At 33.4% G+C, this 17,984-nt stretch overlaps 1 protein-coding gene across 12 annotated transcripts in view; it reads right to left on the bottom strand.

Annotated features, from left to right (window-relative positions):
* Nucleotides 1-17,984, bottom strand: part of LOC113498009 (latrophilin Cirl) — a 292,737-nt gene that overhangs the window by 134,300 nt on the left and 140,453 nt on the right. For 2 of the 12 annotated variants that reach the window (XM_026877875.1, XM_026877879.1), the window contains one exon: nucleotides 13,952-13,992. The exons of the other annotated variants lie outside the window; for them this stretch is intronic. The gene's annotated coding sequence lies outside the window, so the exon portion shown is untranslated. The remainder of the gene's footprint in view (nucleotides 1-13,951; nucleotides 13,993-17,984) is intronic. 12 annotated transcript variants of the gene reach the window in all.

The following is a 17,984-nucleotide window of genomic DNA, read 5'->3' as shown; positions in this document are numbered from 1 at the left end:
AAATCATTGCTTATATCTTCTACCCACGGGGACGAAGTCGCGGGCAACAGCTAGTATACAATATTAATTCAATTTCACTATTTTAATAATGGTTTTCCATTAAGTAAGGTTTCATTTCTATAAACATTAAAAAAATTCAGAATAAATTCTTAAAGAAAGACCTTCTGAAGGATTACTATTTCGAAAGCGAGCGAATCCGCTGACAACAGCTAGTATGTAATAGTTTAAATTACAATCGAATACACAACTATCGTCAAAATTTGACATAGATCTCACCATTATCACTTAAACATAAGGTTCAAAATCGCAATTCACTAGTCACACAAACGTGAGTCATTCTGTATACTCTCATCCTCTGAAGGGACTAGGCTAAACCAATTAAAACTAAATTGTATTCCCAAGAGAATACTAGAATATATTAATTAATATACCTTTAGTTATAGTGATAATAATATGTGATATGTGTATTAGGGAATAAGTTGAGTAAATCAGTCATCTTTTTGACTTAGAAAAATATACAACATTTTGTTAGAGATTTTCTAGTGTTTCTTAAAGTAAACATTTTATTAGTTTGCATGAAAATTTGTATTTAAATATAACCCAGCGTCTGCAAAAACACTGTAAAATGATATAAAACGTAATTTAAAAAAATATCAGTGGCTGTAGGAAAGTTTAAAGTGAAGCTAGTTTTAATGATAACAAAAATAATTATAAAAAAAACCTTTTGAACTAATTCAAACTAGCTGATCTTAAAAAGTACGGGTGTTCAGCTGAGTCATCTCCATAGACTCTACCTGAAATACATTTAGTCACTACTCAAGTAAAGTCAAAAACTAACCTTAATAACCTTTAAAAAACAGCAACAAAATCACTTAGCTATAATTAAAAATTGCCTTCCTTCACTTACAAATCTATAAGAACATAAACTCACCACAACTATGCATCGTACATATTCTAGAACTTTCCATACCTTCATTACGTATCCCAACATCTAGTACTAACACGATAAACAGAAGCAACACGCCCAAGACAAATGAACAATCGCAAGGCAAATGCCCACATACCTAATACAACCGGAATACATCGCAACAGTAGTAGAATCGTTTAATATGCAACACATTGCTCAGCGAGATAGCAACGAACCCGCAACGTGCTTTACTAAGCAAGCAATGTATATAGAACAAGTTATAACACTCGCACCGGTGGTTTTTGGTGAGGTGTTTGAGTTACATTGATGTGGTAGTAATTTTACATTGTGTGTTGTAAAGTGGAGTTTTTATAACAAGGTGAAATTTAAATACTCCCGTTAAAAGACCGCATCCAAAAAGGTTCATCCGTTTAGGAGCTACCGTTGCCACTGACAGTTATAGACACAAACACAGCTCATAGCGAAAGTCGTAGGTATAAATAACACCCGTCTTTTTGAGTATTAGTTAAAAAATATTTTTTTGCTCAATCTTTGGGCAGGATATCGAACATGTAGTATCAATCAAGTTTTTAATTAATTTCACATGTTGACTGTTTACTATGTACCTATGTATTCAATGACATTATTTTCCAATCGTTTAATAAAGCTTTAAGAAAAATCAATTTCGTTAGTTAAAGTACCAATTTTTTTTTAATATAACGAATTAAATTAGATATAGCCATGATTTGAGAACCAAAATTTAATACTCTTCTAAGCTAGATCTTATTCAATAATCTAATAAATTCTTCACAGAACAAATGCATTCAGTCATTAAACACATTTCCAATCAAAACCCAATGAAACGAAACAATTTATTTATATTTAAAATCGTAGGAAATTAAGTTGGATCAAACCGTTTGAGCTGGAGCGATAAAGCAACCCTCACAGACGTCCAATCAGAGAAACGTACAAGGACAGCATACTAATCACTGCAGTTTCTTCAGTAACCTTATTACATGAGGCATAAAGTGCATTTTCGTCTAGCATTTTGATGTAAACCCTCTGCGTTGGTAAATATATTGTTGGAAGTCACACTGTCATTCAAGGGTTCAAAATGTTTCCTTCTCAGTCTTAAGATTCGTGATTATTCATGATTTACATGTTAATCGGGGTTTAAGAGATGAATCGATTAAGCTTCATTTTGATGGCGTTTTACTTGAGATGTTTTCGGAATTTAATGTTTGACTCGCGAGACGACGGCTCATGATTAAGGACTCCTATTGGGCATGTAAATTGTCAAGTGATACCGAGATATGTTAGTTAGCCGATGTGTATGTAACAAATCACACAAGCATTTCAGTCATAAATGCAGTACAAGCCTTTGTGTAATCCAAGAATTATTATTCTGAGTCTGAATGCCTTGTGCATGTGTTGAAAAGCGGATCTCATTGTATTTCGGAAAAATCTTAAGTACTAACCTTGATATTTTAATATAATAAAACAATATCCTTTTCTTCGCAATAGTTATTCATATACTTTCGATACTACCTGTTCTTCCATTGAGCGTGGGTGAATAATCATTTGTAGAAACCCCATCACAATTGAGATTAAAGTTCTCAACAAGGCCTCTTCAAGATATCTCTTGAATCAAAAAATATCTACGTTACGACAATTTATCATGTATTAATTAAATACCACTTCATTAAATAGATATATATTTAGTAACAGTCTAAAGGATTTTTAACTAAACTACTCTCTTTAACTAATTCAGCTTTCAGTCTAACTAGATGCAGACGGCTTTCACAGTTGGAGAGGGATTTCGGTTCACGACAGACTTCAAGATGGAAAGTGGATGGATTCATTCAGAGATTTTGTTGATCAAGACGAATTTGATTGTGAGAACATTTTGTTAGACTATTCTAGTAAAAAAGTTTAAGTTTCTACTAATAATAACTTAAGTGATATTTGTTGCATATTTTAATAACAGTTGTGACAAGTAAGTAGTTAGTAGATGAGTAATATTACTGTGTTAGTGAAATTTTGTCATTAGTTTTAATCATCATCGGCCTAGCCTTTTCCCAACTATGTTGGGGTCGGCTACCAGTCAAATCGGTTTCAGCTAAGTACCAGTGTTTTACAATTTGTGATTAAAATTTGTGATTAAATAAACATATTTAATCACAATGACAAAAGATCTTTCAGTGGTTATTAATTATGATGACCGATTGGGCATGAGTACGAAGTAAAAAAGAGAAAGTGGAATGAAAGTGACCGACTAGGGCTCATAACAGAAATTATAAAAATGGAGATCAATACCCAGTACTGAATAAGAAACTTTGATGAAAATAATCTGTATATTGACAATAATATATTCTTCAAAATTCGATAATCTTATTCATTAAAATATATTTAAATAATTGTGAAACAACTGTATTTAACTTAATCCAACAAACCAACACCGATTTAACCCGACCACAAGAAGTATAACATTAAAATTCACCCTTAATTTTCCATTTATCATCCACATCCGTTATGTTACGTTTTTGAATTTTGCACATAATAGGGCCACCTTAAAGCCTCCAAAGGGTACGTTTACGGGGCGTAACAGTCCTTTCCGGATGCCATGTTTCAGCCGTTAAACTACGCACGTGAATTCACTTGGATCCGTTTCCGTTTGTGTTAGGGCTATAAATTGTTCAGTTTGATCGCGGCGCTCGTTGACATTAAAGATGGCTGCTGTAAAAATTATTTTGTGTGCGAATTGGTTTTGTAATTGGATTGGCTGGAGTATTGTTTTGTTTGTGGTAGTTTGGGTGGGATTGATTTAGACTTGGGTTTGCAAAATTTATGATTTATGAAAGAGGTAAAATAATGAAGAAAAAGTTTTAGTACCAGACAATATTTTCTGTACCTACCAAATTTAATTAATGTTAAGGCACCATTTCTAAGTTGTCTGAAGAAATCTCCTAATTCTCTTTTTCATAACTTTCATTAAATAAATAACCTACAGTATTTACTAAAACCACCAAAACCATTGTAAATCAATATATTTTCCATCAAGAATCTAAAACCAACATTAATAATAACAAAATAACTTCGAGGCGCCCCAACCGAAGTTGTCGTGTTATAGTTTTATACAAAAGCGAGTTATACATTTTTATATCAAAAGATGGCGCCCGATGTACGGATCCCGCGGATTATGTGATACAGAGCCCTAAGGGTTACCTGTCAAGTGTTCTGTTTTTATATTCACTGAACAAACATGTCTGCTGATTTGTGAAAACGTCTTTGTTTTATATATTTTGTGATAGGAAGGGTGAAAAATGTTGAAATCGAGTTATATTTTTGTGGGAGAAACTGAAATAATAGTTGCGTTACTTTTGAGAAATAACAAAGGCAAGATACCTAAAGAACTAACTGGTATTTTTTACTTGTGAAAAGTTGTATATTTTGTGACACAATTTTTGCTTTTGATGATCTACGTCCCTCTTTACTTACAAATAGTTATTAAAATTAGTATTTGACAAAACTCGTCGGTAGAAATTGTACTGATAAGTGACGTCACAGGAGTTTTAAACTGACTGTATTAGCTTCCTTTTTGGAAATCTATCTGATGGCTTAATTTGATTTTTTCAGTAAGATACTCAATTTAATACAATGTCAAACTATGAGTGGTTTTGATTAAGGTTTACCAAGCAAGCTCAGCAGCAATAGATCACCCAATCAATAAACGATTTACAACCTTATCTCTACCAAAACCCAAACAATCCTAAAACAAACTGCTTCTCCTATCTGAAAACAAGACAAATCTAATAAAAATAGTATCCATCAAGAAAAATCTAGAATTTTAGCTAGAAATTCTTATCTTAACTCTATGCTAATGTGTAAATCAATCTCTTAGACTGAACTTATTTCAGACACGTAGTTTAGACACCAAATAGATGTTAGAATGAAGATTTTATTCAGCTGAAGTGGAGTATTATTCTTCAGAATTAGGTGCTTATGATAAAGTTTTGAGGTGATAAAGAATTTTCTGGAAATACCGGGATTATGGGTTCAGTGTGGGATGTAGCAAGATTTTATGGTGGGTAGGTTTTTGTTTGCTTTTATTTAATATCTGTTGCTAGGGGCTCCGCCTACTATAAATCGAAAATGATCCCACAGGAACATGAAATCTGTATAAAAAAATATCTGTGTACTAAATTCTGGGTAATTTTGTTAAGTGGTTTTCGCGTGAAAGAGTAATAAACATCCATCCTTGCAAACAAACTTTCACTTTGATAATGTTAGTAAAATGATGGACAATTCTGAGTTAAACATTATTTTTAATCTGAAATCTCAGAAATCATGATCTATTGGCAGGACTCGAACCTGAGACTCCTGGTTCAGCAATGCTTAGATCTACTTAAAAATACAATTCACGTGTATAAGTAAATTACTCTCAAACAAAGTTCAAAACACAGGTGTACCAAAAAGCTTAGTAAACCCATCATTCAACAAAATAAACAAAAGCTGTCGCAAAAACTTATTCCAAACCGATAGCCTTAATCATATTAATCCGATTAAAACACTCAATAAAATGTACCACGTGTTTAAATTGTACCCCATATTTTGGGAGGGTTAAAAGTGGCGTCTAAGGGGTTAAACCGCGTATACCCAGTTGTGTATGTGTAGCAGTATAAGGGTTAACGTACTTGAAATTTTGCATCCAAATGACAGATGCGCAGATTTGTGCGAGAGAGAATGGATGTAAGTTTTTGGTCTGTTGGATTGGATTTCATATTTGGCTTGACTCGTAACTGTCTGAAACTGATATTGTTAAAATTCATTGTACCATGTGTTTCAAATGAGTTGATAACTGGCTTATGACAATTTGGTATATTCCAAAAAATATGATAATTTTATTAATGAATGTCAAGAAAATAATAAATAAACTACTGAGCCAAAACTTTGTACGAACAAACAAGAAACACTATTTAAAAGGCAGTCAGACAGGTAGGCCACAAAAAAAATACACTAAGACATATTTTGATGTATTTTTTTCTGAAATATTCTAATTCATTTTCGCATTTCTTAATGCGTTATTGGTTAAACATCCGTGAGTTTGAAAATAAAGTTTTTAATTATAATCCTTACCTGTTCCATCTTAAAATACCTTTTTATTATTCCATTTTATTCACCATCAAGACATAAATCGTTCGTTATCCCCGTCATTTAATTGCCCGAAAGACACTGCATGCATAATAATCCGAGACAAGGGGTATACAACCCTAATTCAAATTCAAAACCAATCATAAAACTGACTGCAACGAAAAGCTATAACCCAAAGCCGTATAACGTGTCTTCTAAAAGCGATAGAACAGTTATCGTCAGCAATAATTGCGCGATTATCGCATCGTCTGTTGAAGTGCTCTGGATTAAGGTTTACTGCATATAGATTCGTTGAAAAAAAAGTTTGTTGATAAATCGGCAATAACCACAGCGAAAATTGAGACATTATTGCTATTAAAAGACTGTTTTTTTTTTATTTGAACGACTTTTTCCTCAAGCTAGATGATTTTTTTTTGCCAGCAATAGTGGTATCGCTCTGCTTCCACTCCACACCTAATACCCTCCCCGAAAATACAAAATCCAAGAGCGACCCTATAACCTAAAATAAATTAACCCTCCATTGTCCAGGTACAATAAATACTATCTATTAATCACGCGACCAAAAATTTGGTGATTACAGTGGCAACCCTAAGGACGACTAAAGAATCGGTATAATAAATTCCAAATATTACTCACACCTCAGCCTACGAGAGCTGCTAAAATGATAATCAAAGAGGGTAAGCCAGCAATCAAAATTAAACTGAACAGCTAAGACTGAGGGTCGAAATTTGTTTGTTGTGTTTAACAATAGAAGTTCAGTAACCTCACCCTATAGGGGTGTGAATCTATTGTTTCGAGTTTAGTTATCGGTGTTAAAATTATATTAGAGATAGTTGAGTTGATTAGGCGGTGGTAAAAACAACTAATGTTTAGGCGATTGCAAGCAGACATGTGTGATAGATTTTAATACAGGTAGTTTGGATGAACTAAGCGTTATGGCTGTAGATGAGATATTTTTTTGAGGGACTAAATCATTATGGGTTTTAATTTTTGGGGATTTCACAAGCATTCAAGTCATATGCTCAGATACCCAGACTCAAACCAAGAGATCATGGATCCGGGACACGTCGCATAGCGTGAGCAATCAATGATCATCACCAAATTTCAATATCAGTTTAATTAAATCTTAAGGTCATTATTTTTTTAACATAACCTTACCCAGCAAAAAGATCAAAACCATTTGCAACCAACTCTTAGATTTTCATAATTATATCTCAAATTCATTCCATGACACAACCCTTTAGATCAAACTAAGAAGTATTCAATAGAAAAATCCATAATAAACCCTCTCCAAAAAAAAAATCGATCGAATTCCCCAAAAATCCATCAAAACTCACCGAAATACCATTCATTAATGTAAGTAATTAGCATTCCAGGAACGAGAGGCGAGCAAGCATTCGACACATTTGATTGCAACATGGCTGTGACAAAATATTTGCTGAATTCCACCGGAGGATACCAAACGCTGGCTCGAATACCATCGCACTGTACTGTAAGTTGAATGGTTATCATTTAAGGTACAGCTTTTGGTATTCCGTTGATTTGTTTGGACATTGCTGGAGTTTTTAGTGTTTCATACACAAAGGGTAAAAAAGGAATTTTATTGTTAAAGCCCCGCTGTCTGTATGTCAGTGATCAGGATGTATCTCAAGAACTGTGATAGCTAAATACTTTTTTTATTATAAATTATGTATTTTGGTTACCGCTTTAGAAAATAATAATGAACATCAAAACTGAGGATAAGCAACGTTTGGTACTGTCATAAAATTGATGGATGACCAATTTTTTTACCTTATTTGTACAGAACCTCCAGGGTTATCCCAGGGTTTATTATTATGTATAAATTATTGTAGTGTAAATGTTAAACAACCTTCAAGACTTTCAATCATAGATTTCAAACGATAAAATTCCAAAACCGAACACACAATCAATAACATTTATATTCGCATGCAGAAAATGACTAAACCTATTTAAAATAGAAAACGACGTACCTCAAAAGGTTTTCTAACAGTACATTACTAAAAGTATCAAGAAACATTAATATCTCAAGGTATTCCCGACCGTTACATGACTCAAAAGGTTTACACTGGCCGTCATAACGTAAGCAATAAAACGACTAATTTCAATTGAACGTAACAACTTGTGAAAGATCGCAAACATTAAATATTTCGAAGCTAACGGTTTATTTCCAAGTACTTTAAAATTACTTAAGGAAGTTCAAAGATAAATAAATAACTTCGTTTTACTCGCGGTTTCGCTTACGACGAAGGCTTCATAATGCTGTATCTACGTAAATATAAGCCTAAGTTCTTTATTAGAGTTCAATCTATCCACATACAAGTTTTTATCAAAATCCTCTCAGCAGTTTAGTTGTTTAAACATGATATACAAACAGACACAATTAATTTCAAATTGACAATAGTACTACCAAGTAGTGTGTATAACATTGTAGTCCAATGAGTATCCCACTGTTGGGCAAATGCCTCTTCTACAAAGTAGAGGCATTTACGTTTGCTCATAGGCAGGTTAGCGATTTCTGTGGCCATTGATTTGAAATGCCTTATTGTATTTTCAAATTGATATGACGTTATGAGCATAATTTGTAACGTCTTTATAGTTCAAAATGCAAAAAAAGTATTTTTCCAAAAAATGGATTTCTTTATTGTGAGTCAAAGGCTTTTAGTCCAAAAGACGTCTGAATAAATGTGTTATCTCAAGTGAGCAGTTTTATTCTCGAAACAAAGAAAATACATCCAAATACCTATACCCAAGTACGTAAAATACATGAAATCAATAAATACCGCCTCTAGCAGACAATACAATAAAGGTCAAAAGTAAAATAATAATCAAATATTAGAAGGATCATATTTACAATATATTACGTGGAAATATGCCGCATCCATTATCATCAAGCTTAATGGCGGTCAATGGAGGAAAGCCTCGGTAATTGCACCCCCGGGCAGAGAACTTGCTACTGTACGGTACGGTATATATCATTTGCTTAGTCAAGCCATTGGGTATATCAATATTCTAGTCTGTAGTAAGGTTGGAACGTGGGTGAATTTAGTTTTTATTTAAAGAAAATATTTTTTTAGTATGCTAACGTATTATTGTTAAATGGATATATCAAATTAAGTGACTATTTTATCTATAGCAAAAATGTATAAATTTATTTTTGAAAAATTGTCAAGATTCACAAGGATAAGTTACTCCATCATTTATAGATTAAAGAAATAAGTTGAAAAATATATTTAGGTCTTGCTTAATAAAGGACCAAATTAAAATACCAGCATACAGACTTCCAAACCAAAGACTTTTCCAAAGTCAAAACATCGCTGAAGTCAAGACCGACAGAAATATTTTTCTACCTAAATAAAAAATAAACAAATATCTTCACGATCATAAAGGTATGTTTTATCAATACGCCCGTATCGTGACACGAATCAATAACTTGACAACCCTACCGACATGGCGGCGCGCTTTGATGTTTCACCGAGCGCTGAATTTGACGCCAATTGCTCGAGCTAGGGTTGCCCCCTGCGTTATTTATTCAAATACGTGTATTTGCTCGTATTCAATTGATTGGACATCGTAAGCATGTATGTTGATATTGATTTGTTGGTGTAGGGAATAACTCAGTAATTCTGTGTTCAGGTACGAATCAAATATAAAGATTATGGACTATCCTTGTTTTGCTTAAAGAATAGAATAAATTTGAAGCCAACAAGGTATTACTTACTTATAAGGTATAGTCTGCCGACACCACCAAAGATTTCGCTTAAATTATCTGTATGTTCGTCGAAAAAAAAATGTAACTGTACAATTACGAATATAAACTTCTGGATAAACATGTTTTTATTTCCACCTTATTGCTCTATTGCTATAAAGTCACTTATCACTTAATACTGATTGAAGTTTCTTTTAGTTTTTAACTAGGAAAATGTGTAGGATAGTACAGTGTATTTGAGTATTAAATTCTTTAGATTTACGGGAAATAATAAAAAAAACTGGCTAAGCTATAACCGCATAAGTGATTCGATCACAGGTTAAGCTATGCTTGACGCGGTTGGTCCGTAGATGGGTGACCATCTTTGTCATCACGAGTTCCTCCGTGTTTCGGAAGGCACGTTAAATTGTGGGTCCCGGCTGTTATTCCTACATCTTTGACAGTCGTTACAGGTAGTCAGAAGCTTAAAAAAGTCTGACAGCCAGACTAACTAAGGGGTATCGTGTTGCCCAGGTAACTGGGTTGAGGAGGTCAGGTAGGCAGTCGCTCCTTGTAAAACACTGGTACTTAGCTGAAACCGGTTGGACTGGTAGCCGACCCCCACATAGTTGGGAAAAGGCTAGGCCGATGATGATGAATAAAAAAAAAACATCTTCCTACTAACTTTTGTTAAATGCTACTTACCGGATACAGAAGGGATTAACTAAATCTGGTTATTTTAAAACAAGTCTACTTAGCTCTCAGAGAAAAGAAAAAGACTGTACCAACAAAATAGTACAAAATCCCACTTGTTTCAATCCCGAAGCCATCATAATAGTTATGATCATATGGTGTAAATATTATCCCTAACGACTTGATCTAATCTAAACAAACTATTAAATAGTTATATTTATCTTCTCATGTGTTTGCAACAAAACCATTATTTCCCATGAAAATTAAGACAACCAAACTTTTAAACTGTAACGAAAAATTTTATTTATATTTACAGCAGTAAAGCTCAAAATCGTTAAGCAAAATTTTCGACTAATGATTTAGTTAAAGTTTGAAATTAATCAAATTTGAATTTTAAGTCGTTAGCAATAAATCTCAAATTCGTTTAGCAATACTGAAAGTAATCACAGATAATCGTTGTCTTTTTACATCTGTTGTTAAAAATATCTGTCTTAAAGGACGCATGTCCTAGCTATTAAAGATAGTTTTTTTCAGTCTCTTTAAATTGGCCGCGACACAAACTACGTATCCGCCGTACTACCGAGGTCCACACGCGAATTTGGACTCTATAAGTGTTGGGTTAAGGTATGTTTTTAAGTATAGTGGTAGACAAAGAGATTGACATATGGCCATGGTTTGTTTTTTACGGCCATTTTCCAGGCAATCTATATTTTGTCCGGGTAATGAGGGGGAATAAGTTGTTTGACGGATCGTAGCACCGAATGCTACATTTTTGGAAAGTCAAGGATAATTTATTCCATGTATATTAAAGACTTTCTTATAGGATTAGGAAGCTATTACAAAGATTGAATGGATTTTCTAAGAAAGGCCTTTCTTTGTCGATTACGGATAAATTAATAAGACGAAATCTTGTTGAGACACAGCTGATCAAATATGGCCGGGAATATTGCGATTGATCGATGGAAGATGTAATGAAGGGATTTAGGGCATGAAGGTACTTTGGTACAGACAGAAAATGTCCTGATAGGATGAATTGCAATCACGGGAAATAATCTAAGATTGAAAAATGTAAAGATTACTAAAACAATATCAATCCAGATTCGTACTCAAAATAAAAATCGAACGTAATGAAATGTTATTAATTTTTTTACAAAATAAATAACTTTGAGCTTATCTACAGCTTAGCTTTTTACAGTTAAAAAAAGTTCAACACACAATTCAAAAATGTAATTTTCTAATGGTGTTCATTATTTCATTTTCTCTCTGTTAATATAAATTACTTCACATTATAACCTACTTAAATAAGCTGTATCACTGCCACCAAAATGCGGGCACTAATGACCTCAAAAATCATTCTCCAAATTAAGATTAATTCTGACATAAGGGCGTGAAATCTTCACGACTATATCCAAATTGGGTACAAGCAGAGCAAATTGGAGAGCCCTCGAAATGAATGAAGACGTACAAATGTACGAGACAGCTGACATCTTGACGGCTCCACTAACTTTCCTTGGATTTGATTCGGCTTTTAAATATTAATAACATTTAATTAATAATGTACTTTTGTATACTAACAGGATTAGGGGATTTTAATTATAAGTAACTAGATTAGTTTCATACATGGTCATAGGAAAAAAAAGCGAATGGTAGGAGAGTTACGTACACGAATCTGCTAAATTAAATTTGTGAACATGATGACCATCTGACAACATTAAATGGCTTTTTATAGGAATCATGACTTTCATAGGAGAAATGCATGGTTTCTTTCGATATCCTACACATGAAACTCATCCACAGCCAGCGAAACATAGTTAAAACCTCACACCATCAAAGATGAATGCAAGTTTCCTTTTTCGAGATATAATATAAACATTAAATTTAGTTTAGGCGTTCTGAAACGCTTACTTATTTTGTATGGCCAAAATATTCAATCAATTCCAACAAAGTATATATAAAGTATCTTTTACTAAAAAGATACAGAAAATGGTCTTTACGAACTCAATGGGGTGATGATTAAGAAATATAGTGGCAACGCGAGGAGAATCGATGGTAATTGTTACAAATGGTCTTCACCATGAGCTTTTAGCCCCAAATACCCCATACCCCATGGAGTAAGTATGGTGGCACGTATTTATGTTTGGAAAAAATGGTATCTTTATATCTATTTTATACATTGATTTAATTTTTTAAAGAAACTTCCGTGAGAACAATTCATCATGAAATGATGCAATGACTTGGAGACGGGGTCGCGAGAAATGATTATGGACTCTTGTTGGGTCCGAAATTATTAGGAAAAACCAACTAAAATCTCCCCAGCCCCCACAATTTTTACACGGTTCGATTGATTTTAGCAAATATAGCAAAGCAAAAGCTTGCTCACAATTCATTTTAAATACAAAACACATTTAAAATCGCTCAATCCGTGCGAGGGCTATGGTGCCACAAACAGATAGACAGACACATCAAACTTATTACGTATTATGTAGCGTTATTGTTTGCGAAACAACGCATTATACAAGAAATCTCGCTTTCATAATACAACAGTTAAGAGGACTCCAGATCTTTTCATAATAAAGAAATATATCAAACAAGAATTTTTAATTAAATTTGTTTAGAAATCTTATAAAAGCCTGTAATAACAGGCACAAATAATGACCTATGAAAAGGCCCTTTCCTCAATTTTGTAGAGCATAAATATGGCATACATTGTCTCTTTAGTAATTGTAAGTCGGGAAGAAACCCCGTTATTAATACCAATAGATTTTATCTAATAATAGCGGATTGTACAGTGTTGTTTGCTGAGTTCAAAAGAAGAGGAGGTTATTGATGACTGCATTTTTTAAGATTAAATGATACTCTTTTTGATCATCTGGTATGTTTTGTTGTTACTTTTACATTTTTGTGTGCTCTAAACTATCAAATTAAATGATTTAAATCAATATTTTTCATTACTTCTAGAACAGAATGCTTGACATTTAAGTTCATTCCAAAAACCGTAACTCCGTCGAAAAAAAATGAGCTTGGCTATCCCATCTGCATTTTTACTTTCAATACAAAGCAAATAGCACATTTAAATTCATTCCTGCCAATCAATTTTCGACCTTATTATATTCCAAATGTTTTAATTTCCGATACCGTTTTCAGAAGCGACATCCATTTCAGTTTAAATCTTGTTTTCGTCTGTCAGTTGAGTGTGACAATCAATATTCAATAGGAAATTAATTTTCTGGCATTTTATTACGACTGCGTAAAATGTTCATTACGAAAAATTTATTTATTTAAATATATTTTGGGAGAGTTATAACGTAGCTTAAAAGTTCAATTACTGGATTTGTGAGTGGTTGGAGATTCTAACCCAGGCAAGTAAAATACCAACCTGGGGAAACAAACCAGTGCAAATACACTTAACAAGTGTAGTAATCAATTGATCAACTGATTCCTCTCAATGAAAAATGGAGCAAAAATAACGTAAATAGATTTTTTTCAAAACTTACTATTACAGTAAAATCGATGATTCAGCATCAAAATAAATTACCTGAAAGAAAAATAAAATATTGTTCATCAAATTATTTCTTAATTAACACAAGACATTGTAATTGTGACATAAACAAGTTTAGTTTGAAAAATATAGAGTAATTTCATGCTTTAACTTAACACAAGTCGTATGGTAGTAGGAACACAAAATGTCATGTTGCGTGTTAAATAATGATCTATGACTTGGCCTTAGACCCTACCAAGATTAAAAAACAGGACAAGTGTGAGTCGGCAAAACTGACGATTCCGTACAATTATTCTTAAAACAGAAAAATCATTTGGATAAAAAGTAAGTTTTAAGTATGGGTAATCACAAGTTTATTTGCCACCCACCCTATTTATGACCGTAGCAATCGTTGCTTTACTACCTCGATCTTAAATCACTGTAATAACTCTCGTTTATCTATCGATTACGGTTCATAACATGCATTAATAGTAACAGGCGGATGGACAGACAGCGGAACCCTAGTCAGAGGTTTTCATTCTTACCCAATGCTTACTGAACCCTCGAAATCATAGAAAATGGTCCCATTGTTAGTTGAATCAATTATAAATGTTTATTATAACCAAGACTTCATGTTCCTGTTGCAATGTTTCTTATCATGCGTATGTAAGGCAATATCGAGATTACATAATAAGGTTTTTAAAACTAGGATTAGAAATGTGCCTTTAATAGAACATATTGTAATCCAGTGAGAAAGTAAGTAAAAGGGGGTTCGGGTTAATTTTATAAAGTTGCAGATGGGTCGTCCGTGGTGCGTTATGGAATAGAAAAGTCAACTGTTTGGAACATCTGTGTAGTTGAATATATTGGTGCTAACATTTTGGTTTGGGTATTTTATGTCTCTATGTTTTTTTTTGAAATAATTGGAATAGAACATAATAATTGAGATTAAAAAACACCCTAATTTCAATAAAGAAGATGGCTGGAAGATGTCACCTACTTGGGACCCAATAATACAAAAGTTCAAGGCCAAACCCAAGAGCAGCACAGCAAGACATCACGACACACTGAGCTCATACTGCGTAGGTCGGGCCACAAATAATTAGTTAAAATATGAAGGTAGAAAGAGCAACATTTTCTGTCAAGACGAACGCCATCCCAGTCTGCCCGTGACCATAATATCTGCAAAGGTGTCGAAACGTCGGGAACTAAAATCTAAAATTAAACCGCGATAAATTCGTAAAAGTAGTTTTATTTCAATGTCTAACATTCGAGTAATCCTAAGAAACCACTTTTTTTCAAACACATGGTCGCGGAGGTTTTCACAAACATACAATTCACATGTACAAAGACACCCAGCCTCAGAACAAGCATTCATGGCTCAAACAAATGCTTGTCCTACGCGGGGATCGAACCCGCGACACGTCGCGCTCAGTGGGTTTGGCGTGATGACCTCGACCACTCGGCTCTCCATGCAGTCTATCTAATTAAATACTCAATATCATTTAATCAAGAAAGAGGGAGCTATTTTTATTTTTTTCACCTTTTAGTACCAAGCAATTAGTGTCATCGACATTGACACGACAATTCAAAAAATAAGTATATACAAAATAGATAATAATAGCCTATTTGAGCTTAGGGTAGCCTAGGCAGCTAAAATACAGGTAGTGGCATCCGGTTTGACTGTCAGCCACAAGCTTGGGAAAGGTCTAGACAAAAAAAGTATGTGATTAAATATTTAACTGGAATCGGTGGTTAGTTTCCACGTATTGAGTGTTGTGGTGTTACCGTGACTAATTAGCTATTTATTAATTGTTTAGGTTCTCTTTGTTGAGGATGACTGCCTAGACAATTGTCGGGTTGCTTTCGTAGGGATTTTTTTCTTTTATCCCGCAACTTACATTTATAATGGGTAATTGTTGAAGTAATTATCTTGTAAATGTAGATTCATTCAATCAATTCATTTTGCATACGATTTTAAAAACATTTTCACAGCTTCATAATAATTAGTTCTGACACTCAGAATTAAATTACCGTTCTTCCCATTTAACACAAGACAGAACACAAAAAGGAACAAAGGCATCAACTAAACAGTTATTTGAAGTCAAAACAAAAGACTATCCCAACCATTACATACCTATGACCATACCAAATATTTGTTCCAAGGATTACCATAATAACCACAAACTAACCGATAGTCAGTCTATTTATCGGAACCGCAAAGTTTTAGTAAAACGAAATCTTCTTAGGTCAAAGGCTTTACCGCACTTTGACTTACAGTTTAATTTGACAAAGTTCCAGTTGGAGGTCCGACTTAGAAGCTGTGGCTTTAGCTGTGAGGCGTATACTATGTTTGAGATCATAGTCATTGAGCTTTGGGAGCTATTTATTAGGTAAAGGTATGGTATTGATGTATTTGTAAGTTTTGAAGATGACATGCGTATAGGGAGGAAGAAAAAATATCATAGCTTCTGTTTAGTACACGTGAAAATGTAAGTCTAGAGTCTGCCCTCTCTCCCTCTCTCTCTATCTGTCTCTGTCTCTCACCTGTGTTTTCTCAGACACTTTTGAATTTTTATATGTAAAGATTGTAACTTGACACCGTGGATGAAATCGGTCAAGACATAAATTAAAATGAGAAATTTGACAACTCAATCAACTAGACTGAAATGTTTCAGACATCATCACTAATGATATTCATAGTTGACGAATGCCTTTTTCGATACAAAAAACTTGAACATTGATAAAAAAAGTTAATAAATAATATAGCACACGACTTGCACTGTTGCTCACGATCAAGACCATGTGGACTTGGAATTTAAAACACCCTTGGACAACTATCAATACTCAATTAGACCTATGTTTATCAAATCGATATATCGACATTAATTTGCTATTCTTGCGTTAGCAGAAAAATACCTATAGTTTATAGTGCTTAAAATTGACAGACCATTTTCAAGACAGCATATCAGTTTAGGTAAAACCAGTACAAAGTTATGAAAATCATTTATCGATAAAAAAGTAAGGTCTCATTTTTAATCGGTTACAAAAAAAAGTAGCTGCTTCGAGAAATAAATTTTTATTATAAAATCGTCACATTATTTATTTTCAAAATATGATGTAACTAACTCCTGTATGGAAGAACAACACCTGGCTAAATGATATTTTAAAATGATTTTTTTTTGCTACATTTTACTTGATCAAGATAAAGACAGTATGAGACCAAAATTTTGATGTGCAACATTCTTTTTATATGGCCGTATATCTATATATTTTTTAGTCTGCCAAATAACTTTTGTGAATACATATAATTTCTTATAGATATTATCAAATGTATAATCATAACAGGAATACAACGGGAATGGTATCACGCACACTTTGATGTTAAGATAAGCAGTTCATTTGCAAAATTGTAGCGGCAGCGAGAATTCATACGTAATCATACACTTGTACGAACCGTAAAATTCATAAACAAGCGATTTGAATGGAAATTGAGGGTTTTTGGCTCTATACAACTTTGTGTTTGTGGCAACCCTACTTAAGTACAATCAAGAACAAAACTTTACAACATTTTAATCCATTTTTAATTACCAAGATTTTTTTTTTAAATGAATACTACGTAACCTATTAAAGCATACTTCAATTCGAATGAAACAAAAAAAGTCCAAGTCTAAAACATAACCTCAAAAACAAAAATCATTAAAAAAAGCATTTGAAAATTCTGTAAATGCTTTTGTTAACTATACGGCAATGGTATAGCACCGGTAGCTTCCGGCTATCCATCATGAGAACGGTTCCTGAGCGTAATCGAGGGGGGGGCAGTGGGGGGGTAATGCTCCAACGAAGTACCTTCCCATTGTAGCGAGTATTGACAACATTTCTCATTGCAATGAATTATTGAAGTGGAATCAAAGATGTGTTTTTCTTTTGTGCTCTAAATCGTGGATATTATGGAGTGCTGCTTTTGAGTTTTATTTTTATTTACAGTTGGATTTTTAAAACGTTATTCTTGTGAAGGTGGTATGTTTACACCAGTTTAGTGAGACTTA

This window comes from Trichoplusia ni, chromosome 10 (genome assembly GCF_003590095.1).
Source record: "Trichoplusia ni isolate ovarian cell line Hi5 chromosome 10, tn1, whole genome shotgun sequence".
Lineage (NCBI taxonomy): Eukaryota > Metazoa > Arthropoda > Insecta > Lepidoptera > Noctuidae > Trichoplusia > Trichoplusia ni.
The sequence above is the reverse complement of the archived record's forward strand: the minus strand, read 5'-3'. Positions and strand labels throughout refer to the sequence as shown.